Below are 26,736 nucleotides of genomic sequence, written 5' to 3'. Positions count from 1 at the left end.
CTTTTATTCAGTCAATCCCCCCATATGTTTTAATTTATCACCTAAACTGAAACTCGAAAGCTCTGTGTAGACATGGATTTTTAATATAATATCTACCTTCCTTTACAAACTGCCTAGGATCATGTTTTGCTCATAGTAACAGCTAAATAAATCTTCATTTCTTAATGGGCTGAAAACCACTTTGGAATGTGCACACCAAGCGTGGCATAGGCTGGCAAATTCCTGTTAAAATTCAGAATGTCTTAATATAAGTAAGAGATTTAATAAATTCAGATCTAATTTTATACAACCAGGTGACAACTCTGATAAATCAGAGGGAAGTGAGAAATGTAATCTAGCTCAAAGAGAGCAAAGCCTTGGATTCTATCTCTGCAGATGTGCTCATCAATAAACTTGAAAAATGTAGTCACACTCAGGTAGCTGTGCTTTGGTGTGGGTGCTGTTTGGGTAGTAACTCTTGATATAATATTTCATATGAATGTTATGCATTAACGGAAGTTCAGAATAAGGAGTCCAGAGTTGCAGAGCCAGTCCCTGTCTGTCACTAGCTGGCAGGGCGACCCCACTGCAGGAAGCTTGGGCTTAGCTCCTTCCTCAGCCCCGTGGGATCTTCACTGATAGGATTCCAGGCTGACCTTTGGTTATGTTGTCTGGCTCAGTTCCCCTGGTAACTTGGCAGGAGTACAATTGTCCTTTATGTTCCTAAGCAACCTCCTTAGGATAAAATGGCTACTGACTGGACCTTGCAGCTGAATGAGAAGAAACAACAAATCAGCCTTAAATACCTGAAGGATACCATGCTTTGGGCTTTCCCATGTCAGTTCTTGTAACTGATCTGTCCTCATGCCTGTGAAATTGTGAATTGTGAAAGGTACTGACTTCTTCGAAGGCCTGAGGCTTAAACCCAGAAGGTTTTAAAACAGGGCAACTCCTGCATCTGCTTGATGTGGAGCCCTCTCCTGAGACCTGTACCTCTGCTGGGACCCGGCTGGGGGCGGCTTAGGGTCCCTCCTCTATTCCTCTGAGTAAACAGGAGCAAAGTTGGCTTTTGTATGGGAGTGTTTACTCCTCGGTGGGCAAAGTCCTAGTACAGTGTGGAATCTGGAGTTATTGCAATGGATTTTATTTATTTATTTATAGAGAGTTCATTCGTGTGTGTGCACAGGGGGTGGGGCACAGAGGGAGAGGGAGAAGCAGACTCCACACTCAGCATGGAGCCCAATGACCCTGAGATCCCAGGTCCCTGATCCCAGGGTCCCTGAGATCACAACCTGAGCCAGAATCAAGAGTTCCACACTTAACTGACTGAGCCACCCAGGTACCCCTGCAATGGGATTTATTTATTTATTTATTTATTTATTTATTTATTTATGAGAGAGAGAGAGAGAGAAAGAGAGAGAGAACAAGAGAAAGGGAGAAGCAGACTCCTCCCTGAGCAGGGAGCCTGGTGTAGGGCTCTATCCTAGGACCTTGGGTTCATGATCTGAGTCAAAGGCAGATGCTTCACTGACTGAGCCACCCAGGCACCCCTGCAATGGGCTTTTAAAATGCATTTTTGAATCAAGGGTTTTTTTTGTGAATTGGAGTAAACATGTCATACATGTTTATATAGCGATGTTTTAAAATGTATATGTAAGCTGCAAAAAAGTACATTAAAATACCAAGAAATTTATTATATCTTGTTATAATTGGATACTTACTCATCATATTATTATTATATGGATATTACATTAAAATATTGACTTTGAAATAATTTTTTTGCTCTCAATATTTCTTCAAGATCTAGCATTCTATAACCTTCATGCTTATGTGTCCTTTGATAGTGTGCCTATTACTAATATTAAATAAGTGTGTTCACTAACATCTTTACCAACTGAGAAATCAACAAATTCTCAGAATTCCAGGCAAAAACATTTCCTTCAAATGTTAACTTACAAAAACTAAGATAACCAAGAGTTGGCTTCAGTTGTTTTGAGAAGTGATGATTTCTTCTGAATTAAACCAAAGGATGAAAATGTGTCTGTATTTATTGCATATTAGTTATATGTGTGGAGGTACCACATGCATTCATATATGGGTGCGAATATCTTCAAACTCTAAGATATAGCAGCTTTTTAAAAATTAAGAGCACCTATTCCTTTCTCATGACCCCTTTTGGCAGAGCTGAAGAGGTGGTCTCTGGTGGCTCTCTGGCCACGTGAGTGGACCAAGTGCTTGAGAAAGTAACTAGGGGGCTCCTGGGGGGCTTAATCAGTGAAGTGTCTGCCTTCAGCTCAGGTCATGATCTCAGGGTCCTGGGATCAAGCCCCACATCGTGCTCCTTGCTCAGCTGGGAGTCTGCTTCTCCCTCTCCCTTTGGTGCTCCCCCTGCTTGTGCTCTCTCTCTCTGTCAAATAAATAAATAAAATCTTAATAATAAAAAGAAGAAGGTAACAGGATATCTAAATACATAGAGTTTTGTTGACAAAAATCCTGTAATTGCACCCAGAAACATGCTGGAAGGCAGCCCTGAGCGGAATGGGGCAGGGTAGCCAGTACTGTGAAACACATTCTTAGCTGTCTCCTACAAGAGCAGATGCTGTACCAATACCGCTATAAGTAGCACCATCAAAAAAATTCAAATTTCACCACATATTAAAGAGAAATTTAGACACAGATGAATAGGCTCACAGGGGTGAGGAAGTTCCATATTCTCCAAAAACCAAGAGCCACTCAGCTGCTCCAGGCTGGGCCCAGGCATTTAATGAACAAAAAAGTTGGCATCCGGAGCATCTTTTGCTCTCCAAAATCATTGTGATTTTCCTTTTCAGAGACGGCACATTATTTTTAAGACACTACCCCACCTAGTGAAGACACGGGCAGAGAAGTTCCCTGCTTCCCAGTCCAGCCTTCATCAAGATTATTTAGAACATGTGTTACAGTTAAAAAAAAGAAAGAAAGAAAGAAAGAAAGAAAGAAAGAAAGAAAGAAAGAAAGAAAGAAACCCTCCAAAGTGTCAGAAAACAGAAGACGAGGGTGCTGGGAGAAGGGAGGCGTCAGGAGAAAAGGAAGCCGGGGTTATTAGGGTTTGAGACATCACACACACAGCCTTTCTTCTGCGAGGGCCAGGGCCTTATTTCAGCTCCCCTTCCCACAGACTTTCCTAAGCAGCAACTACAAAGAGGCTGGGGATTTCTGAGCATCTTGAATAGATCAGAGGGAATCCAGATGAATCGGGAGGAAAAGTGCCCCAATCATTTGAAGGTCAGGGCCTCCAGGAAAGGAATGGCAGACATTCGCCAAGCAGCACGATTACTAAGGAACTAGGGGGAGGGGAGGAAGGAGGAGGAAGGAGCCTGCGGGGCGGCAGCACAAGTGCAGGGACAGGGTGGGACGGAGGTGCCAGGGTGGCCCGGGGAGGGAGGGCCAGGCAGCAGGGTAGAGGCGCCCAGGCTGGGAGGAAGGAGGTAGGGACGCAGAAGGGGAGAGGAGGGAGGAGGTAGGGACTGAGAAGGGGAGAGGAGGGAGGAGGTAGGGACAGAGAAGGGGAGAGGAGGGAGGAGATAGGGACTCAGAAGGGGAGAAGAGGGAGGAGATAGGGATGGAGAAGGAGAGAGGAGGCAGATGGTGACACAGAGACAGCCCATCTGAATGCAGATCTGTCAAGAACACCGCCACCACTCACCCTTGGCTTGTTGCAGGCCAGGTGTCCAGATGCAGACCATCGAGGTGGCCCCAGGACACCGGGCCGAGGCTCCTGTTTTATCCCAAAGTTGCAACGGACTAAATCGTGAATCTGACGTCTATTAAGGCATTTTCTGAGTCACAAAACCTCTCTCCTTAAATTTATCGGTGCTTTTAGCAACTAGAAATCTGCTTCATGTCTTCAAGTGCCACATCCTTTCCTTAGCAGGGACCCAGGTCCAGTGACAGCAACACAGGACAACACCGGTGATCACAGCCTTCGTAGAACTGAGCAGCTGCCCTTGATCACAGGGACAGAGGACAGGCCACCGTGGGGCGTGTATTTGCAGTTTTTTGGTTTTTTTTTTTTTGTTTTGTTTTGTTTTTTGTCTGTGCCACCTCTATGCGATCATTTGTCCCAACAGTAGAAAATTACTCAATTCTTTTAGGTTGAAGTGCCCCAGTTATTTTACCCTGAATTCAATAATCTTGATCTCTGATTGCCAGCATTTTTGCCCCCCAGAGACAAAATAGATACAGGCTAAGAGGAGAACAGAAGCCTGAGACCCACACGGTGGCCCTGGGTGCGTGGCGGTTCCAGCCACCTCGCTCTTCCTTGTATCTTCTGGGACTTTGTTCCAGGGAACAGGTGGAGTGAAGCATCAGGGCCACACCGCTGTCCCTGGGACGAGGACTCACGTGGGGCAGGAGGCGAGGAGGGAGCTTGTGTGTGACGAAGCCAAGAAGGGATTTCCATGAACAGCTCCACAACAGGGCTCTTCAGAATTGCCTATTTTGTGGAGTATTATCACGATTCCGTGCACAAGGAGGCGCGGCCGTCCCCAGTGCGTACATTTGTTGGGAGGTAATTACCAGTTCAGACTCCTCTTCAGGCAATCCCTGTGACCCCCACCCAAGCCACTTTCTACAGGGATTGAGAATTGCCAGTTAAGAATGCTCAGGAATGTTTGTCATAGATGTTTCAATATGCAGATCAGCCCTGGAGACTTGAAAATCCGTCAAAGCTCCATTGTGTCAAGGACCCATTTCTTTAAATTAGTTCTTGCATATGTATTTAGAATTCAATAGACTAAATCAGCTTCAGGGAAGCAGTCAAGGGGTAGTGATTAAACAGTATATACTTTTCAAAACTGTTTATGTGACAAAAAGTAACATTGCAGTCAATTATTCAAATATGACTTTCTTAAGAATTGAGGAAGTACACATGTTAATAGTCTCTTCTGTATGTGGCTGCTATAGAAATTAGAGTATGAGCAATGCGAAGAGGTGCTAACAGAGAAATAATCACCCCTCATATCTCAGTTCTTAGAGAACAGAGGGCAGATTTTTCATGATGGTTGCCCAGATGGCCAGTCGGGGAAACGGGGAGTCGCTAAGATGTGTGTGGGGCCCTCCACCCTTGTCCGCCTCCCATCCATCCATGTCTGCTCCACGCCAAATGGAACAGGGACTGTGACACCAGCCATGCATGACTCTTTTCTTTTCTTTTGCCCTCCTTCCATCTGGTCTGGGAAGTGCTCTGACACATGGGTTACCTTCTAGCCCTCCCCACAAATTATGCTACCAGCTGGCAGAGGGGCTGAGTTGGCGAGAAGTCGGCAATGCCATGGACCATGGCCAACCGTCACCATTCAACTCAACATCTTTCCTTCCTTTACCTCTTTTCCCTCTCCTGGCTTCTCATTTCTCTCCTGGAAATTCTTAGCAGAATGAAGCTAAAAAAGTAAATAAGCTAAAGCAAAGCTGACAGTAATAGAGTAATAGTAAAGCCTCCAGAATGTTACATCTTTGAAAGACATCGTTGATATTTTCTGGAGTTTGTCAAATTCAGTGATGCTTTTTTACCTCCCCACCAAACACACTCTAGGAGGGCAAAGATTGTGCTGATGAATTACTATGGTGATGTATTCATTGTATTCACACCACACTTTTGTTCATATTCTTTTCCCCAAACTGGTGGAAATCACCCCCTACCCACAGGCATTTTTTCTTTTTTCTTATTCAGCCAAACCACAGCATTTCATTGACAAATTCCTTGCAGGATGTAGAGCTCGCTCTCCACTGGAAGTTTACAGAGTTGACTGACAACGCTTGCCAATGTTGTGGTGATTTTCTCTACCTTTGTTTTGTTTTTAATGATTGGATTCTCCACTACTGGGGAGGGGCCCATGAACACAATGTGGAGAGGAATGGTCCTTGCCATTTCTTCAAGTGGAAAAATCAACAGCATTATCAGAGCATCTGAACAACAAAAATGACTTTCCAGAAACTCAGTTCCTTGTCTAAAGGGAGTGTTGGCATAATGGTTACTGTCAGGCAAGTTCAGCATCTCAGTGTTTTCATTTCCCAGTTGCATGGTCCTGGGCAAATTATATGATTGTGTCCATATCAGTTTCTTTATTTGTAAAATGAGAAAAAAAGGACTGTTTACCTAAAAAGGTTTTGGTGATTTTTAAAATTAATCCGTAGTATGTGTTTAGAATAATGTCTGAGGCAGAATAAATTCTCAACAATTTTTAGATATTCTATCTTGTTTTGTTGTATCATTGCCATGCCTATGATCTCATGGCCACTAGCACAAATTTATATTCCTGGCTCAATATAATTATTGGCTGATTCTTAGTTCCCTTGATTGATGGGTTAATATTCTTTGTTTAATGTTTGAAAACACATATATTTAAATGTGAGTATTTGAACAATACTGAGAATATACACCAAACCTTAAATTTTCTACTCTACCCTCCAAACTTCTTCCCTCTGAGGCAATCACTGTCAGCAATTACTTATATACCTTCCAAAATATGTGTGCTTGTGCATTCCTTTATGAAAAATCCTACCAACGCTCTTTCTATCCCTCCTGGAGCTCACACTTTTGTGTTCCCACCAAAGGTAATCATTGTTTCAGATTTTATATTTATATACCTTGTTTTCCTTTTTAATACTTTTATCATACGTGACTCTACACAGTATTTTTTCAGCTATTCTTATTTTAAGCTTTGCGAAAAAAGGTTATCATTCACTTTTTTTTGTTTACTTTTTAGTAAATGGGAGCACATTATATATACTTTTCAGCCTCTTTTTCTCTTAACAGTATTCATTGATTTTTTTTAAAGTATTTGAGCCAATTGTCAGATCAAAACAGTTTTCCTAATTGTAGACTGATGATGATAAAAATAAGATTAAATTTTCAAACCCATTATGCCTAGAAATAGTATCATTTAGTTTATCTTTAAAACATTTTCTTTCTTCTTCTTAGGTCTCTTAACATATCTGGGAACTAAATGGTTAAGCATTGATGTCACTTCAAAGTTATGGAGGTAGTACGTGACATGAGAGCTGAGATTAATGTCCACTTCTCATCAACACTGGAGTTGAGGGTTCCACCACATTTATTAGAGGTCCGGGTATATTTATTATTTAAGATAATAGCTTAATAATAACTCTCATACTGATATGAATGCTGTCAGATGATCTTAAAATGAAATTAACAGTTTTGCTTCTAATCGTTCTAGTTAACCCTTCAGGTTATTATTAAAATGGGCACAATGTTGATGGTGAGTATATATTAGCTGTTAAAAATAAGCTTTCAGTACCTTCCATGCAAAATCAATTAGACTAGCAGCCCTAGAGATTTGAGAACACAAACTCTAAACCTGTGGTGCTTACAATTCAGTATTGAAACAAATTCCATCCACGTAAAGATGCTAATTATGAGATCTCTTGGAGTTAGCTGAATATCATAGTGGAATGGTGAGCAGGCAAGGGAACTTGAAGTTAGCACCTAGGGACCCTTTAGGAAGTGTAGACATCTCTGAGTGCCTTTGTAGCCAAGGAAAAGCTAGAGGCCATGGATGAATCAACTCCATAAAAATGCATGTTTTGTAGTTTGCATGCATTCACTTTACCAAATTGCTTTATATTCAGTGTTTAATTTGCCTCACACTTCTCAGGAAGAAAGAGAAAATATCTCACTTAAGAGCATCCAGATAAATACAACTAAAACATTGAGATGAGACCTGTGTATGTTCATATGTAAGCCAATTTAAGAGTTCTTCCAGTCTCAGGTTGCTGACTGGTTTGAGGCTTTATTTTCATCTACTCCCCTGCCCTCGCTTCTCCTCCTTCCCCTCATCTTTCATTCCACACTTGTTGAAAATCTACTACGTGCCAGGCTTAATACAGGACAATGTTTAGGCCCTGGGACAACATATTGGTCACAGTCACTTGAATTCAGAGTAAAAATGAAACACATGATTTTTGGTTAGTTTCAATGTGTGCATTTATGATAAAAGAGTGTGTTTGGCAGATAAAGGGTGAAGTCAAAGGTATGTAGCAAATGATTTCAGCATTTGAACATAACTAGAACTCCATCTCCTCACACACTTGATTCTTCTATTGGCTTTATTTATAGCATGTCTTAAAAAAAACACATTTGGAGGAAAATTAAACCGAGAGATTCCCTTTCATGATGGACAAAATAACCCTGTGTTTTGTATATAACCTAGCCTAAGGAACAGAGGAAATAGAAGCATTGGTTTTCTCATGAATGGAGAGACTAGGGAAACATCTCCAATATATGAACCATGACTTAAAACAGATTTTAAATTCCCTCTTCTTTCTCCCCTCTACCAAGTGGTTATGTGCCATGCTATTAACAGACTCAAAGGGATTATACGAGCCAGGGTAAGTTGCTTGATTCTGGGGTTGCTGGTAAGCATAAGTATTCTCCTTCTTTCAGAGTGGCTGGGTAGAGGCATAAATAACCAAAATCATTGGAAAAGGAGAGCAAAGTTACAAAGACAAAGTAGGTAAGCAATTACAGAAACACAGTCTGTGCTTGACCTGCTGGTCCTGTCATTGGGCTACTCATTAAGCAGATACGATAATAAAGAATCTTGAAAACATCATGCCAAATGGAAGAAGTCAATCACAAAGGCCATATCTCGCATTATTTTGCATATATGGAAGGTACCAGGAAAACCTATACAGATGCAGACAATGTATTAGCGGTTGCCTGGGGTAGGTAGAAAGAGTAGGAAGAGGTGGAAAGAACACCTGATCATGCAAAGGGGCTTATTTCTGAGTGATGGTCATATCCTAGAATTATATTGTGGTGCTAGTTGCATGACTCTGTGAATATACTCAAAGCCACTAAACTGCACACTTTAAATGGATGCATTTTATGTCATATGAATTATACCACAACAAAACTCAAAGAAACTCCAACCCAACAACAGAAAAGATGAGTAACTCTACGATGAGGGTCTTCTCCAGCCCTACTAGCTAGCACAGTTTCCTGAGTGGAATGGCGGAAGAGTCACCCTAGAGCAGGATCTGGCTTGAGATACCTTCCTGGGCTCACCACTCTGTGATCTGAATTCGGACCCTTCCTTGTTGGGAGACCTTGGTTGGAGGTGGCCACAAGTTGCATCAACACAAATGAAGGAAAAAAATAGTATAAATGACTGGTCAAGGAAAAAGCAAGAGAGCTAAGGGATATTTTCTAGTTGTCTTATAATATCTGTGTTCTTTGGAGAAGCTCCTTCCCCTATCCCAGTGGCTTTATTGTTTCCTTATTATCTGTTTTTTTCTTGATCCCTCTGACAGAATTTCCTCCCTGGAAATGGATTGACAACACAGAACAATAGCATTTGGCTTCATGGAGGAGGGAGGATCTGGGTTTAACTCTGCAGAATCCTCCTGTGTGTGTGTGTGTGTGTGTGTGTGTATTCTTCAGGTCTAGAGGTTGAGCTCATAATACTCTTCAGTTCATGGTTCTCTATTGTTATCGATTTGTGCAAAAGTCCTTTTTTAAAATTCTATTTTTATCCTTTCTGATACTCATGATCTATTCTCATCCCTCCCACTTTTTTTTAACCACTCAAATGTGGTTCTTGCCTGTCACTTTGTTTTTATGTGCTCTTTCATAATAAGAGTGTGTATTTTGAATAAACATAAATAATATTTTTTAAGATTATATTTATTTATTTACTTATTTATTTGAAAGAGAGAGAGAAATAGCGAGACAGGGAGCATAAGCAGGGAGGAGAGGGAGAAGCAGACATCCCGCTGAGCAGGGATCCTTGCTTGGGGCTCAATCCCAGGACCCTGGTATCATGACCTGAGCTGAAGGCAGATGCTTCATGGACTGAGCCACCCAGGCGCTCCTAAATGGTATTTGTTCTGAAGTCATTGTTATGATTCTTTTAGTCTCTTGCCTCGTTAGCACCATACAACTATGTCTGAATATCACCTATTAAAGGATTTGAATGCTTATTTAAAGCAACTATGTAAAATAAACTAAATTATATAGAATTAATCATGTTACTATACTCTAAACTCCTTGAGGGAGAGCATATGTGCCTTGTCAATGTTCTTTGAATGTTGAAAGAAAATAAGAATGGAAGAACAGAGAGATGATGGAAGGAAAGAATGAACGTGTCTGAGCTCTCGCACACCTGTCCTCCCACATTGCCATCCTTCATTAATCCTGCCCCCTTTTACACTCCACTGTTGCCCTCCTTTTCGTGGTCCCCTTCCTTCTGACCTAAGTACTCAAGCATGTTGTTGAATAATAGCAAATGTTTCCCATCATGGCCTCTCTTTATTGATACAGTCAACACTTGCAGTATTCAAAAACAGATTGGTCATGTTTAAGCCAAGTGTTTGCTGATCGCTCATTAGTCCCAGATGCTCAGACTGTTTGTTAGTCTTTCTACTTGACACCACCTCCTACAGATTTGGTACCAACGCAGCAGCTTAAGGGAGCTCTGGTGGGGCTGTGATAGATACTGTTCAGCTTGTTGGATAATTAAAATAAAAACTTATGGTAGCCAAGATTTAGCTGAGATCTGAGGCTTTGACAAAAAGGTCATATTCACAGGACCCTGTCCAAGCCTTGCTGGCTCTCAACTAAAGGGGGTGTTCAAACTTAAAGTCATGAATCCAATGATCACAATCTTGCTTAAAGGAGTCAGATACTCAAAGTAATTGAAACAAGAAGCTAGAAAAAAAAAGTAGCTAGAACTATAGCTTCAAAAGTAGATGCAACATGGGTTTGTTTTTTCCGCTCTTCATCTAGATTTTCACCTTTTTTCAAAGTTGTGACTCATGATTCACATCCCTAGTGAACTCTGCCTGGATTCGTAAACTCTCAGTGGCCATTCTTTCATGGAAATATTCCCATAGATTCTCCTATGTCTAGTTTCTGATGCTTGCCAGTTGGTATGCAGGAGGTGGCACTGTCTTTATAGAAGATGGCACTTTGATATGTATAGACTTCTTACTTATGTTTGGTTCTCCAGAAAATGAACTTGGGAGGAGAGATTTCTGTGCAAGAGATTTTGGGGAAGTGCATTCAGAAACAGCATCATTCAGGGAATTAGGGGAGCATACTGGACAGAAAGCACTATTGAGCTACAATGCAGTGCCACAGAGACCTCAGCTAATAATGTAGGGAGCTCAGGAGCTGGTGTGGCCCAGGGAGTCGTCCTGAATCAAGGCAAAACACCAGAGGTTTGTACCCCAGGGACCCAGCGATTCCTGAATTGGTGGTTACCTGTTAGCAATGAGCCAGTTCTTCCAGCGCCTGAGGAAATACGTACCTTCATCTTGGAGGTCTGAATAGCATACCACAACATTTTGCCCAGTGCATTATTTTACCAAAACAATGAGGTTGACATTATCAATCTCGTATTGTAAAGGAGGGATTCTGGACTTATGGAATATATATGAGGCCATTATTTCACACTCAGGTAACACAGCTATGTGGTGACAGGGGCAGCTCTTGAAACCAGGTTTTGAATTAAAAAAAAATAGGTAATTTCATGGACAAGTTAGGAAAAAAGAAAAGGAGGAAGGTAAAAAAATTGTTCCAGAAAACTGAAGAGATTTGAAACTTGTCCTAGCATAATGTCACATCTGTGATAAACATGAGTCCAACAGTGAAGAAGGTATTAAAGCAGTTTGCTTGTGCATTTCAAGGTCAAATCTCAGTGCCTCCCCATCACCTCCTTCATTCAGTTCTGGAAATTCCAAAGGAAAGATGAGTGCCAGTCAGTTAAGGTACAACAAACTAAATAGAAGTCAGAAAAAAGCCTCTGGTTCTGGTGTAAGTGTGAGTGAGTGTGAAGGTGTGTGTGTGTGTGTGTGTCGAGGGCTGGGAGGTATTAGGGGAGAATAATTGGCTAGCAGGTCACAGTGGGGAAGTAGGTGAGAGAACACTTTGTGGGTGGGTCCCTTTCCCTTACGATGTTATTTGGAGATGCCACTGACAATCTTATTATTCTTTCAAGACTTAAAAAAAAAAAGAAATTTTGTTTGTAACCTGCAGCCTCCGAGCATTTGCTCCTCAGCACCAAGAGCATCAAGCCTGCAGGTAAGACTTGATTACAGGTAAGATAAATGACTCTAGAACACAGTAGTGAAGTCTCAGGAGCAGGTGCTCATTCCATAGGCTTTTTCGCACAGGTGTTTGCCTACACTTCTCCTGACCTAGACGAGGAAGGACACACGCTAGCATTTCTCTTTTTCCCTGTCATAGGTGCTCAGCCAAATAACTAAAAATCTCAGGTGAAAAAAAAAAACAAAAAAAATAAATAAAAAAAAATAAAAATCTCAGGTGAATATAAACTTCGAAGACAAATAATGAGGCATTTTAAGGATAATTCACTGAATGCCCTATTCCAAAGATAGCATAATTATGAAAGCAGGGAGATTAGGAATTCACAGTAAATGTTCTTAAGGAGAATATCTTATATTTGAAGCAAGAACAAGTAGTTATAAAGTAGGAAGAATACAGTACGTATAGAAAATATAGTAGTTAAACAAAGGTGTCTATAGATGAGTTTATTAAAGAGTCAAAGAACAAATCAGCAAGTTGTAATACTAGCTACAATTTTTCCCAAGGGCATGGAGAAAGAGAAAGAGTAAAATAAAACAACAAAAATACAAACATAAAAAGTTAAAATATGTGCAGGAGAGAGCAATAATGCCCTAAACCTATTCAAAGGATGCTCTAGAAGAATCACAGAAACAACACATCAGTTTCTTAGAGTGAAACAAACACTTAGAGCATAAAACCTTTCCAAGGTTATTACCTATGAGAAATGGTACCTTCGCCCCCACACCACACAAAGAATGTTGATATCTGACTTATTCACAACAGCCAAAAAACTAGAAAATTCCTAGTGTCCATTAATATGTAAACCGATAAACAAAATGTGATACGTCCATGCAATGGAATGTTATTTAGCAATGAGCATGATAAAAGTCACATGGATGTATTCCAAAATCATTATGCTAAAAAAAGAGGCAAGACATAAAAAGTGCACACCATACTATCTCATTGAAATGAAATTCTATAAGAAAGGGACTAATTCATAGTGATGGAAAGATTAGTGGTGGCCCAGGACTGGGGGGAGGAAGAGAGTTTCATCACAAGGGTGCATGAAGGAAATTTTTGGGGTGAGGGAATGTATCTTGATTTTTGTGGTGGTCACAAGAAGGGATAGATTTTCAAATTCACTAAACTTCACTTAAAAAGTATTCATATTATGACATGCAATGATACCTTAATAAAATTAACATATTTGTAAAGGAAAAGGAAACAGAGAAAAATGCATTCATGTAGGTAATGTATTTTCTACCAAAACTCTCCAGAGATGCAGAAACGTTGAACATAAATACACAACAAGCTATTTTTCAAACTAGCTCAAAATAAGGTCAAGTATGAACATTTAAACTTAGTCTAAATATACCTGGAAGCAAAAAAAATATGTATGATAAAATATTATCTAGCTAAATAAATTGTGCATAAGAACATAAATTATCCAATACAGTTTAGCCCTCAAATAAAACATTTTAGTACCAGAAAGTTCTGTCAATATATTAGTAGATTAGTGGAGTAAAAGATAAAAGATCTCAAGAGAGGCAGGAGAAAGCATTTATAAAATTCAGCCTTTAAAATAAACCTCAGAAGATTTGAATGAAGAATAACTATACATAAAAGTCTTATTATTTTATACAAAAGTCCTAGGGCAAATATCATTTGTAATGCTGTATCTTTGGTTTCCATGCTGACTTTGTGAAGGTGGATATTTCATTTAGTTATTTGAGTTATAAGGCCTGAGACCTTTATTTGCTACATGGAAATTTTCCTTTGTTATTTTTTCTCTTTTCTTTTTATGATGTTTGTTCTTATAACATTTTACTATTTTTATTTAACTATACGTGCAACAATTAAAAAGGAATCAGGGCAAGATCCTCCATGATTAGCATTTGCTTTTGAATACACTGAGTTTTTCCTGGGTGAGCAAGTTTTCCTAGGTGAGCAAGTTTCCTGGGTGAGCAAGTTAAAGGAGGGTGGATAGACCAACAGGCAACACCTGAGAGCCCCATGGTGGTGTGCACGGTGTCAAGCACCAGCTACATTTACCAGCACAAACCATCTTTCTGTCAGGGCAGGAATCTAGTCCTTGATGGAAGTGTAAAGAGTAAGAACAGGTGCTTATTTCCAGATAAATAAATTAGGGATCCCTTTGCCAGCATCAATCACAAAGACTCATTCTTCATAAAACTGTAGAAGCCTGGAACACCTGGGTGACTCAGTGGTTGAGCATCTGCCTTTAGCTCAGGGCATGATCCCGGGGTCCCCAGATTGAGTCCTTTATTGGGTTCTGCATGGAGCCTGCTTCTCCCTCTGCCTGTGTCTCTGCCTCTCTCTGTGTGTCTCTCATGAATGGATAAATAAAAATCTTAAAAAAAAAAAAAAAAAAAAAAAAGCTGTAGAAGACTAATTAACCAGAACTGAATTACCTGGTCCTGAAAGTACTGAAAACAAGGCTAACTAATCCTTGGGGCTTTGAATTAGGCCTTTTAAAATACTCTTAAGAGAATAAGCAAAGCCTTCAGATGAGAGGTGACAGGACACAATGCGAGGACCTCCATAAGATGCAGTGTGCTGTCTGAGCGTGGTTCATATACTGTCATCTCAAAGAAAGCTCGGTGAATTCCGATTCCGTGCTTTTCTAACGATATCTTCCAATAAAAAAATTACAGCCTCCCAGTAGATATCAAGTAAACACTTCCATCTAGAAGAAAGAAGCACACTTCACATGGGAAAAATGAGGATGTTGTCATGACAACTATGAAGAGTGTTTTATTAGATGGCTGAATTGAATGCTGTGCAGAGCTCCTGGGCTCTATGTTCTTATTTGAAATTCTGGAAACCTGCTTGGTGTCTCATACCCTTATAATCATACAAAAGGTGGCTACAGTGATCCCCAAAGAGTGACCTAGTGAAACATCTTAATCCTAGCATCTGTTTCAAAACTGATAAACATCCAACACATAGAGAGGCCTCTGGACTGCCACTCACTTGTGTACTGTGCTACTGTGTTGATCAAATGAAGCCTCCCATTTTATAGAACGTTTTGACAATGTTCTTGGTGCTCAAAGGCCCCAGGACTGTCCCAAGAGCTGGAGTTTTCACGGGGAGAGAGAGAGAGAGAGCCACAGATCTGAATGGAGAACCAGATCGGGATTTTCTTGGCCATACCAGATTACTTATCTCAAAGATCTCTGTTTCCTTTTGTTCAAATTCTTCATAGTTGGAACCAATATTAAGTCAGTCTTTATACACGTTTAAAAGCTGGTTGGCCAGAAAACTTTCCTACAAATGCTTTGGTTAGTCTCACCTGCTCTAATTGTATAATTGCGGATATCTTATTTTTGCTTTGAAAGGATTTAAAATTAACAATAAATACTCTAAACACCCTGTCTTAACCCATAAACAGCTAACTTCAGAAAAAAAAAATCAGCTAATTGTGATTATCCACAAAGATTGTGTACAAGGATGATAGGAACATGGACCATTTGTATAAATTGCCTCGTTTTTTCCCCAAACAGTGCTCTGAATGATCACTCAAAATGATATAATGTGTCCCAGGAGCCTAGAACAACACATAGCACATGAGAGGCTCTCAGTGCATAGTTTTTGAATAAATTGATCTGATTCTCACTTTACTCACTGTCATGAATTGCAGAACTCAAGTATTCTGACTTCAGATGCAGGATTTTGATCTATATGCTGCACTATATTCTGAGTACTCCTATTTAATTATGATTTTATTTTCTTTTGCATTAGAATAACATGTCAGCTTGTTTCCCTCCTCTACTAATTGGGAAGGTTTTAGGGAATAGAGAGGATAATCTATAGACTTGCTTGTCTTTTCTCTTTTTCTTTTTAGATTTTATTTATTTATTCATGAGAGACACACAGAAAGAGGCAGAGACACAGGCAGAGGGAGAAGCATGCTCCCTGCAAGGAACTTGACGTGGGACTAGATCCCAGGACCCCAGGATCACGACCTGAGCCAAAGGCAGATGCTCAACCACTGAGCCACCCAGACATCCCTAGATCTGCTTGTCTTAAACTCTAAAGGAAGAAACCTGTCTCTAGCCACTGGAGCCAAGCATCATGGGTAGAACATGTGGGTGTTAGATGCAGATAAAATTCGAATTTTACCTTGGGCGCTGTTATGGGCTGAATTGTATCCATGCAAATCATACACTGAAGCCCTTACTCCCAGAACCACAGAATGTGAATGTATTTGGAGAAGGGGTCTTGAAAATGATAAGTAAGTCAGAAGGCTATTAGGATGGGTCTTGATCCAATATGACTGGTGTTTTTATGAAAAGAGGGAGAGACACCAGGGGCACATACACACACAAAAAAGACCATTTGAAGACACAGAGGCAGCTGTCTGCAAGGCCAGGAGAAAGGCCTCAGGAGAAATCAAAGCTGCTGACACCTTGATCTTAGACTTCCAGCCTCCAAAACTGTGAGGAAATTCATTTTGGCTGCTTACACCTCCCAGCCAGAGGGAGAAACAAAGCTGGAAGTTAGAAGCCCACTAAAGCTCAGAATGCAAGAAAAGCGCCATGACAGTGAAATAAGTCAGACAGATACTCAAGACCTCACTTAAATGTGGAATCAAAAACAACAGAACTCAAAGAAACAGAGAATAGATTGGTGATTGCCAGAGGCAGTGGGTTTGGGTGAAGGTGTCAAAAGGTGCAAGATTGCCAATTATAAGGTTAGCAAGCATGGGGATTTAAGGTACCACATGGATGCTATTGTTCACATCTTTGCATGGTGTACTTGAAAGTTGCTAGGAGAGTAGATCCTAAAAATCCTCATCATAAGCAAAAAACAACCAACACTTTTTTTGGAACTATGTAAGATGATGGATGTTAAGTAAGCTAATGCTATCATCACTTTGCAATATGTATGTCAGGTTATGGGGTACACCTTAAACTTATACAGTATTGTCTGTCAGTACTATGTCACTAAAGCTGGAAGGAAAAAAAAAGAAAACAAGCAAAAAAGTCAAGATGAGTGGCTAATTCGGGGTTGAAGATAGTGAACTGAGTCAAGAGTGCTACCAGGAAGATAAAGCAAACCAGGTCTGCACAGGATGAAGCCAAGAATGAGGTAGCTTTGAGAAACATGAATGTCTTGCTTTTTAGAGTCTCCCTGGAACATAATGGTGGGTGGGCATGTCAGACCTACAATAGCAAGAGGTAGTGAAGGGCAAGAGGTGGAGACTACCAGTAGGAGGAGTGGCCAAATAGCCACCTTGTAGGGGATAACCAAGTGGACTGAGCTAATTAGCCTTAGGGGTGTATAAACCCACAGTAAACGGGTTTTACAGACACGGTGTTTCCTGGCTTGCCTGGACCTGAGGCAGGCTGGGTACATTATCCACTGACAGAGGCCTGATTGTAATGATTTACTCTCGAGATCTGAAGTGACTCAGCCAATACAATTCTTCTTTTGTCTCACTAAAGTGTCCCTCTCTCACACAATAATTTGCTAGACTCTTCATTCATTATGGCCAGCCCTCTCATTTTACCATTATTTCTTTCTTATTCTTCTGCACTGAGCCCTCATGCTACCAAAATCAGAACATCTCCATGTTTACAATAATGCATTGAGTTTTATTCATTTCAAGGTAATATAGCCCGGGAGAAACTCTTTATACCACTTAAGTGCTATCGGGCAGGACGGCCATAAGAAAGGGAAAAATGGAGGCTTGTTATCTGTGCAGCCTGAAAACAATCCCTTCTGTTTTGACTTGAAAGGCAGCTGGTTTACAGGGATACCTTTTCCCGGGAAGAGCTTTCAGCCTTTTCTAAAAGTAAAGGCCACGTAGATCTTTGAGACCCTGACGCTGTGATCAAAGACACAATACACTAGTGTCTTATAGTCATTGACATAAAGGCATGATCAAATTAAGAAGACTCAGAACATCTAATAAAGTAGTCCTTGTTAAAGTGCATACATGTTGGCCAGGTTCTGTTCAGACTAGATTCATTTGAAGCTCACAAAGGTCCTAGTTCTGCATTCACATATTTTTACTTCACAGAATTTCTGATTATTTGGAAAATGTGAGCTGTGTTGTACTTCTAAGTGGTTTAATTTTTGAGCTGATTATCAATTATAGACTGGATCCCTAAATAGCCGCAACATTTGAGTTCAAGAGTAATTCTTTGCCAGTATAGTTTCTCTCTGTGATGTTTTGTAGAGATTTTTCAAAGTTCTTGTATCACAGCAAGAATTTAAAATATTAAAATATTAGAACTGAGGGATCCTGAAATCCTCCCTAAAAGAGAAAGACCTTTCAGAGGAAAATTGTAATGTTGAAAAATAGGCTCTAAATACATATAGATGTAAATTTCTTTACACCTTAAATTAGAACTTGTGGTAAGATTTCTACATATTTTTTTGCTCTTCTTAAGTTTTAAATATCTGACTCTTCATTTCTCTGCACACAGCTTAAAAGCATTTTATACTTTCTATCCTGTGAGACATCTTTCCCCTCTTCTTGCTTCCAACTACTCACCATTTTTTATAAAAAACAAAAAAAGTTACCAAATGTCTTGAGACCATAGCCCACACATAAATTACACATGGTTTCATAATAAATTCTTTGCAATGACTTCCACCACCATCATCGGGATGACCTCACTGGTGACTCAAGAGGACAACATTGCATTTTGTGTAGAGTTGTTTGGAGATGCCCACATTGGCCATGTCTGCATACTCCAGGGCACTAATGATGAATGAACTGCCAAGTCAAAGAGCTTTTCTTAGTTCTTACTATCATTGGCTCATGGTCCTCCACCCCTTCCCTTAAGCAACTGTTTTTAGTTTTGGTGGATGATTTACTCCTTTGTATTGTGTTCCCATTCTTGCTAGAGGTCAGATATCAGAATCCTCCAGGGCTGATTCTTCATTTCCTTAGACTTTTTTTTTTCTTTTTTAACAACAGCTAATTTTAAGATCTACTAATGGCAAAGTCCAACTCTATCCTTAATAATTTGGGGTGTGCGTCAATGTCACATCTCCACCCATTTACTGGCAACTTCATTGCACATACCTTTCCTTCCCAACCTTCCCCTGCCCATTGACAGATGCATATCACACTGCATAGCTACAGCTCTCTGCCACTGGTGCTATCATCCTGTCAGTTGCTCAAACTTGAAATTTTGAAATATTTTTTCTTCCTTTTTTTACATCTCTTGCATGTATACTTGTTTAAAGTCTATGTAAACACCCATTTAAAACTTGTGCTTTCAATCTTGTTTACCTGATTCTGGTCTCTTATTCTTTTTAATAGGACAGTTGCAAATACTTCATTTTATCATTCAAAAAGAAATTCCAGGCTAGATAAGTGCTAACACTGCTTCATGACAAAAGATACTAAAAAACAAACAAAAAACAAAACATAACTGTGAGAGCCAAATTCACACCAATGACAAAATACTACAAAATGATTAAAATTGTATACAAGATCAATATTAATTATTTGCTCATTGCATATAATATATTCTTGCATTTGGGTATTGATAGTGAAGGACATTTTCAGGTTTGGAAAAAGTACAGACATCAGAATTCGGACAATTCCATTTTTTCAACTCAACATTCACATTGCTCTGCTAGGGCTACCATAACAAAATACTATAGACTAGGGGGTTTAAACAACAAACATTAATTTCTTATAGTTCTGAAGGCTGGGGTTCCTGGCAGGATAGGTTTTATTCTGAGGCTTCTTGTCTTAGCTTGTAGACAGCTGCCATCTTTCTATGTGCTCACATGACCTCTTCTTTGTACTTGTGTGGATAGAGAAAGAAACCTCTGGTATTTTCCTCTTCTTATAAGGACACTAGCCCTTATGATATCAATTTAGCCTTAATTACTTTCTTAGAGGTTCCGTCTCCAAATAAATCCAGTCTAGGGGTTAAGGCTTCAACCTGTGAATCTTGGGAGGACACGGTCCATAACATAGTCCATAACAACACTAGCAGCAGAGTGTTAGGACATGTGCTGTGAAATTCAGGGGTGCAGAGGTTAACAGACTAATACTTCACAGAGCTATGCCTCTCAGGTAGAATGGACCAAACATGGATTGGAAGCAGAAAGGACGTCTACCGATGGTGGTAACCTTCACGTAGCTAGCAATGAAATGTGTGTCCACTTCCTTTTCCTACCCATATGCTCCTTTGGTTAGGTGAATGAACTTCCTCTTTCTGGCTGTGCTGTGGGATCTCTAGCCAATGAGCACTTCCTAAAATCAGCTCCTAGAACAATCAATCTCCACAGACAAAGAAATCCTAGTGTTCCTTTTGCCATACCATACTAGTCATTACCTTTGCTCTAGCAGCCTTCAGGAATAAATTGTTTTTTTGTTTTTTGTTTTTTGTTTTTTGTTTTTTTTTTTTTTACTTTTCTTACTGGAAAGACATAGACATCCTTGATGCAGGACTTCTGCTGCTATCAAGAGTTGATTCTCTAGTTATCTGGAGAACAGAAAATTTAGGGTGACAGGGCTTTATTGGATAGGGAAAAAGTGCATGCCTAAGGAGCTACACACTATAATCTGGCCACACACACTGGAAAAGATCATCTCCATGGACCTAGGAGTTTCCTAGATCAAAAAATATTTAGGCCCCAGTTCTGAAGAGAAGAATGACTTCAGAAGTTGGTGTACTCCTTCCAATTACATCACTGACATGAATTTATTGGGTGCTCAGTTTTGTATACTCATGGCTCCCTGACCACAAGGCCATTAAATAATCTCTAATGCACATATTAGTTTAATGATGCTTATTTATTTTTCTCTTTTGGTCAAGCAGACCTCCTCTAAGAGTCTCTTTCCCTCCAGAGTCTGGGAGGAGGGAGGACAGTCTTCCTGAGCCCATGAATGTGTTGGAAGCTCAAGGTTAAGGGAGGGAGTGATGTCTATTGACTTGAGGCTTCAGGTACATTGGATAGGGCAGGCCTTTGTTTTTTTATTATTTCTTGAATAAAATGTGGGGATTTTGAGTAAATATTCCTTAATTCTATTCTCTAACACCTCTAAAATGAAGTATAGAGGTTTTTTATTTAAATTCTCTAGGGATATATATATATATATATATATATATATATATCCACTGTATATATGTAATGTATTATTTATATTATAATATATTTAGTGTATATATAACATATTATTTGTATTGAAACATATATAATATATACAGTTCCTGCTTGAAAAAAAAATACATAGTTCCTGGGATAGTCTCAACAATTTTGAAAAAGAACAAAATTAGAGTACTTTCATGTCATAATGTCAAGCTTATTATTGAGCTACAGTCCTTAAGATAGCATGGTACTAGAGTAAGGGCAGACATATAAATCAATAGAACAGAATTTTTAGACACTAATAGAAGAGAATTGAGAGTCCTCAAATAAAACCATATATTGATGACCAATTGATTTTTGACAAAGGTGCCAAGGCAATTCATTTTGAAAAAGATAGTCTGCTCAACCAATGGTACTAGGACAATTGGATCCTCACAAGGAAAAAGATGAACTTCGACCTTTATATTAATCACAAAAATTAACTTAATCACATGACTATACGAAAGAGCTAAAATGACCCCACTTCTGCAAAAAAACAGGATAGAATCTTCAAGACATTGAGTTGAGCAAAGTTCTTACAGGCAACACCAAAACAGGGCCCATGGGAAAAAAATAAATTAGATCTCATCAAACTTAAAATGGCACTTAATACAATATTATTGGGAAAACAAAGATGCAAGCAATGGATTGGGGAAAAATTGCCTTAACATTATCAGATTATATTTTCACCCCAATGAAAGTATGTCTGGATTCCTTTGTGATGTCTGAGAGAAGCTTGAGAAACAGTTGTGGGACTCCCCACATTTCAGTGATAAGTGAAGGAAGAGGAAGAAGAAAGATGGGTGGGAGGTAAGAGAAGACATGAGCAGGAGTCCTTTGGGGGAGGCTAAGACAGAAAGAACTTCAAGCAAGAGGATGATCATCACATAGACTTGAGGCTGACATTAACCTTCGTGCTTGGGAAAGGAGGGTTCAGAAGAATTATTTACTGCTTATTTCCAAATGATGAGAAGAGCAGAGATATACATGAGGAGGCGGAATGGTCTCATGGTAGGAAATCTCTGGTTGAAGCTGTGTGGCCAGGACACCTGAAGGACTCCCAAATTTGGGAGGACGAGTCCCCAACATAAGAAGTCAAACGTTGCTTACCTGAGTGCGTTGGTGAGGATGTCTGATGGGAAGATTCTGATGGGAAATGAGACAGCTGGGGAGGGCGGAATGCACGTGAATTGGACAGATCTGTGGGCACCAAATTAAAGTTGGCTCCACCAAGGAAGGGCAGGAAGTGTTGATTGATGCTGGGTGTGGCACACAGAGGTTAAGTGCTGCCCTTGTGGAAGACCCTCTGGGCTCTGTAGCGCTGCACACCCCTCTCAATGTGGGAGGGCATAGCTGGGGGCTGGGGTACCAGGCTGTCCTTGCCTAGCAAAGGGATGGGATGGAAGGAGGAAGGGGGAGAGCATCTGGGGGGAGAGCCTAGGAGAGGAGGGGTTATGATCTAGAAGGCTACACAGGTAGAAGCAAGAAAAATACAAAGCATCCTGTACATAGGGATTTGCTAACAATCATGTTAACAGAGGTGAAAGCAGGAAACATCTTTTTTTTTTTTTAAGATTTTATTCACTTATTCATGAGGGACACACACACAGAGAGAGAGAGAGAGAGAGAGAGAGAGAGAGAGAGAGAGGCAGAGACACAGGCAGGGGGAGAAGCAGGCTCCATGCAGGGAACCCAATACAGGACTTGATCCCAGGTCCCCAGAATCACACCATGGGCCGAAGGCAGCCCTAAACTGCTGAGCCACCCGGGCTGCCTGAAACATATATTTTTGTCCAGATAGTTTTGCCGGCCGCTGTTGGGAACATGGGATTAATAGCTATGTGTCTTTGGCAAAATCTACAGACAGACCAAACTGTGAAAAGGTTCCGGGCTGCGCTGGATTGCAGGAGACCAGCAAATGCAAAACTCTGCATCTCTCTCGCCCTCTGAATGTGCCACCTGGAAGGTGGGGTGAGAGGTGAGGGCCACAGGTATCTGGGGGTCATGAACCTCAACATCAGGAGAACCAGCAGGGGCTCCCGAGCTCCTTGAAAAACTGGGGAAACAAAGGATGCTCCATATGCCTGATGCCAAAGAAAATATGGGTGATTAAAAATAGTTTAGAAACTGTTAAACAAATTAGAAACTCAAATTCTCCTGAAAGAGATCATTCTCTTTGATTTTCAGAATAATGCCAAATTCAACAACCTTCATGAGGCCAGAGCGACCTGATAAAGAGGCAATTTGTGAGATGCCTACTTCAATATTTGAGAATTTCGATTTTTATTATGTGTATTCATATATCATTTTCTTTGTTCAAACAATTATAAGTCCCAACTCCAGTCTAAAGGTATACAGTAAAACAACTCTGATGATTCCTCGGTGGGTAGAGGAGCTCAGAGGGGTCAGGTGTGATTTGTGTTTTTGTTTGAGAACAGAGTCTGTCACACTTTCAGCACTCGCAGGGCAGAGAAAGTCCTCTTGATCTTCTTGGTTTATATCTTCTGCTTGCACTATCTACCACCTCTCAGTATTTTACGATTTCAGCGAGTCTTCTTCCATCCGGCTTGTGAGAGCACACAAAAAGAACAGCTCAGTGACTTTGGTCCTGTGGGTAGGCTAGATGAAGCCACCTGCATTCTGGGATAAAGTCAGGATAATCAGCAAATCCTAGCTGCCACTTAACCCCCAACCTCATCAGTGGGAAGATGACTCCAGATCAAAGGCCAGTCCTCAAGAATTGCCAATTCCATGTCTAAAGCCCAGCTCCTGGCTCTGGGCAGCTTTGCTTAGCTGATGATGTCCTGAGACCCATTACTATACGATTCCCAAGTTGAACATCGACTTGGCAGACTGCTTTCCCTCTGCAGAATGAGTCCTGGAGGCCTTTCAATACCCTGTGCCAGGGGATTATGCAGAGGAGTCAGCACCACCGTCTTGGTCCCGCATTGTTGAGGTTGCCCCCAGGAAGCTGTCAGCACCCCCTCCTCTTCAGGCCCTGCAAGCTTGCAGGTCAGAGAAGGGAAGAGCAGAAAGACCCCCCAATGCTGGTTTTTCACAGAACTGTCCACCCCACCTGTGCCTGACTTCAGTGGGACCTGAGGGATATTGTGCAAGACTTTGGAGAGGGAAGTCCGATCAAGTGAGTTTATTTAATTTCCCTAGAATGCCCTAAGTGCTTTCTAACCACTCACCACTTTCAAAGCTCTCATTTTTATTTCCTTACAAAAGTTCTACATTACGCCTTTGACTCTCATTTCTTTGTGTTCTGGCTTTTAATTCAAAAACTTCAATTTTTAGATTGGATCTTCATTTGCAATCTCTAAATCTATCACATTTTATCTGAGGATCTCCTATATTTTGTCCTTCTTTCTTCATATTTGAAGGGAGAGTAGCATGTTTCTCCTCTACATCAATGATTCATTATTTTTGCAATTCCACTGTTGGGTGTCTTCACTGAAGGTTTCAATTCTCATGCTTTTCTTTATGCTTTCATTATGCCCCTACTATTTTTCCTTTCCTTGGGACTTTAGATCCCAATTTCAAAGAGAAGCTCTTTTTGTTTTTCCTCATACTGAGCAATGCAATATGTTCTTTAAAAAAAGGAGAGAGAGAGAGAGAGAGAGAGAGAGAGAGAGAGAGAGGATGATTCCAGCATCAAATTATTTTCATATATATGAACTTCCTCTGAGCCTTCAGGATAATGTTCCTTTTTTCCTGATTATTATTTAACAAATGTGATCTTTGAAAATTACATATTTTATAGGAATGAGAATTTTTTTAAAGATTTTATTTATTTATCCATGAGAAACACAGAGAGAAGCAGAGACACAGGCAGAGGGAGAAGCAGGCTCCTCACAAGGAGCCCAAGTAGGACTCGATCCCCGGACAGGATCACACCCTAAGCTGAAGGCAGATGTTCAACCTGTGAGCCACCCAGGCATCCGAGGAATGAGAATGTTCAGTGTAGCACTATTTAGAATGCCAAGAAACTGTTAGCAATAAATTCCAGTCCTACATTACAAGAATGTTACTGTACATTATATAATTTTAATACAAATAGATAATAGATACCTAGGGGCACCTGAGTGGCACTGTTCATTAGGCATCTGACTCTTGGTTTCAGCTGAGGTCATGATCTCAGGGTCCTGGGATGGAGACTTGCATCAGAGGTTTGTGCTCAGCAAGGAGTCTGCTTGAGACTCTCTCTCCCTCTCCCTCTGCCCCTCCAGCTCATGTTCTCCCTCCCTCTCTCTCTCTCTTTTTTAAAGATTTTATTCATTTATTCATGAGAGACACAGAGAGAGAGAGAGAGAGAGAGGCAGAGACACAGGCAGAGGGAGAAGCAGGCTCCAAGCAAGGAGCCCGATGTGGGACTCGATTCCAGGACTCCAGGATCATGCCCTGGGCCAAAGGCAGGCACCAAACCACTGAGCCACCCAGAGATCCCCTCTTTCTCTTTAAACTAAATAAATAAATCTTGAAAAAAATAATACATGCCTATCCAAAAGTATAATGGCTATAAAAATAAGAGACATATTTGTGTCATACAGTTCCTTGAAAATGAAGTATAAAAAGAGAAGTCCCATTATACATGGAAATGCATAAGATAAAAACAATTCAACTTGCCTGGTGGGGGTATGTCAAGATTGTTTTTTCATATTTACCTAAAATACAGTTTATATTTTATTTCTAATAATTAAAAAAACCCACATTCCTAAAGGTAAATATCAATGGGTTCAATTGTTTAGTCATACTATCAGTTAACTTCTATAAGGATAATAGCTGGAGAGAAAAGCTTGGATTTAGTGACATTTAATCCACTTTGCCTCTAGGATATAGACTCTATGATCATTGACTGATTTCTCTCCACATGTTCTCCTTACTTGCCCAAAGAAAAGTAAACTGAACCAACGCTGGTCCAGCAATGACTTTGTCTCAGAGATATTCAACTAATTATGTAGCAAACAAAATTATTATGATTTTGAATTTCTTTCATTTGTGGGTGTAGCAAGAAGATCAAAGACATCTAAACAAATAAAACATAGGCTTCACTTCCTCCACCGGGTCCCTGTTTCCATATCTATTAAAAAAAATACTGGAGTTGTCCTATAACTCCAAGATTCCTACTAATTCTTGCATTCTGTGATTCTAATTACTATAATTTTCATTACTGATAACTAAAATAAATGACAGAGTAAACATGGGAAGATAGCACTGGAGCTGAGTTTCCCAACCGTGGTAGAGTTCAGAGAGTAAAGCGTTCATCCCATGTTTACCAGGAGTAGTGAGAGGGGGCGTACTTGCCTGATCTTCTGGGGGAAAAGTGCTGTTCTTTCACCTTTGTTGTTGTTTCAATTTATTTGTTTTGGAGATGACTTCTCTCTGCTTGGGGAAGTTTCCTTCTATGTCTGACTTACTGACTTTTTAGTACATGGATTTTGAGTTTTATCAAAGGCTATTTCCGCATGTATCATGATAATCATGTATTTCTAGTTTTTTTCCTTTATTTTTTTTTAATATGGTGAACTGTATGATTGATT

At 40.2% G+C, this 26,736-nt stretch overlaps 2 long non-coding RNA genes across 3 annotated transcripts in view; one reads left to right on the top strand and one right to left on the bottom strand.

Moving 5' to 3' along the window:
* LOC112664892 (uncharacterized) overlaps window positions 1-26,736 on the bottom strand; it is a 72,975-nt gene that overhangs the window by 22,619 nt on the left and 23,620 nt on the right. Inside the window, exon 6 of one of the 2 annotated variants that reach the window (XR_003140086.2) lies at window positions 23,537-24,786. The exons of the other annotated variant lie outside the window; for it this stretch is intronic. This is a non-coding gene — a long non-coding RNA (uncharacterized LOC112664892). Of the gene's footprint in view, window positions 1-23,536; window positions 24,787-26,736 lie in introns of those variants that run through there. 2 annotated transcript variants of the gene reach the window in all.
* LOC112664893 (uncharacterized) lies at window positions 714-12,061 on the top strand. Its single transcript, XR_003140087.3, has 4 exons — window positions 714-871; window positions 6,941-7,082; window positions 8,423-8,492; window positions 11,979-12,061. It is a non-coding gene; the product is annotated as an uncharacterized LOC112664893 (long non-coding RNA).

The sequence above is a fragment of the Canis lupus genome, chromosome 17 (genome assembly GCF_003254725.2).
Source record: "Canis lupus dingo isolate Sandy chromosome 17, ASM325472v2, whole genome shotgun sequence".
In the NCBI taxonomy this organism is placed as follows: domain Eukaryota; kingdom Metazoa; phylum Chordata; class Mammalia; order Carnivora; family Canidae; genus Canis; species Canis lupus.
The sequence above is the reverse complement of the archived record's forward strand: the minus strand, read 5'-3'. Positions and strand labels throughout refer to the sequence as shown.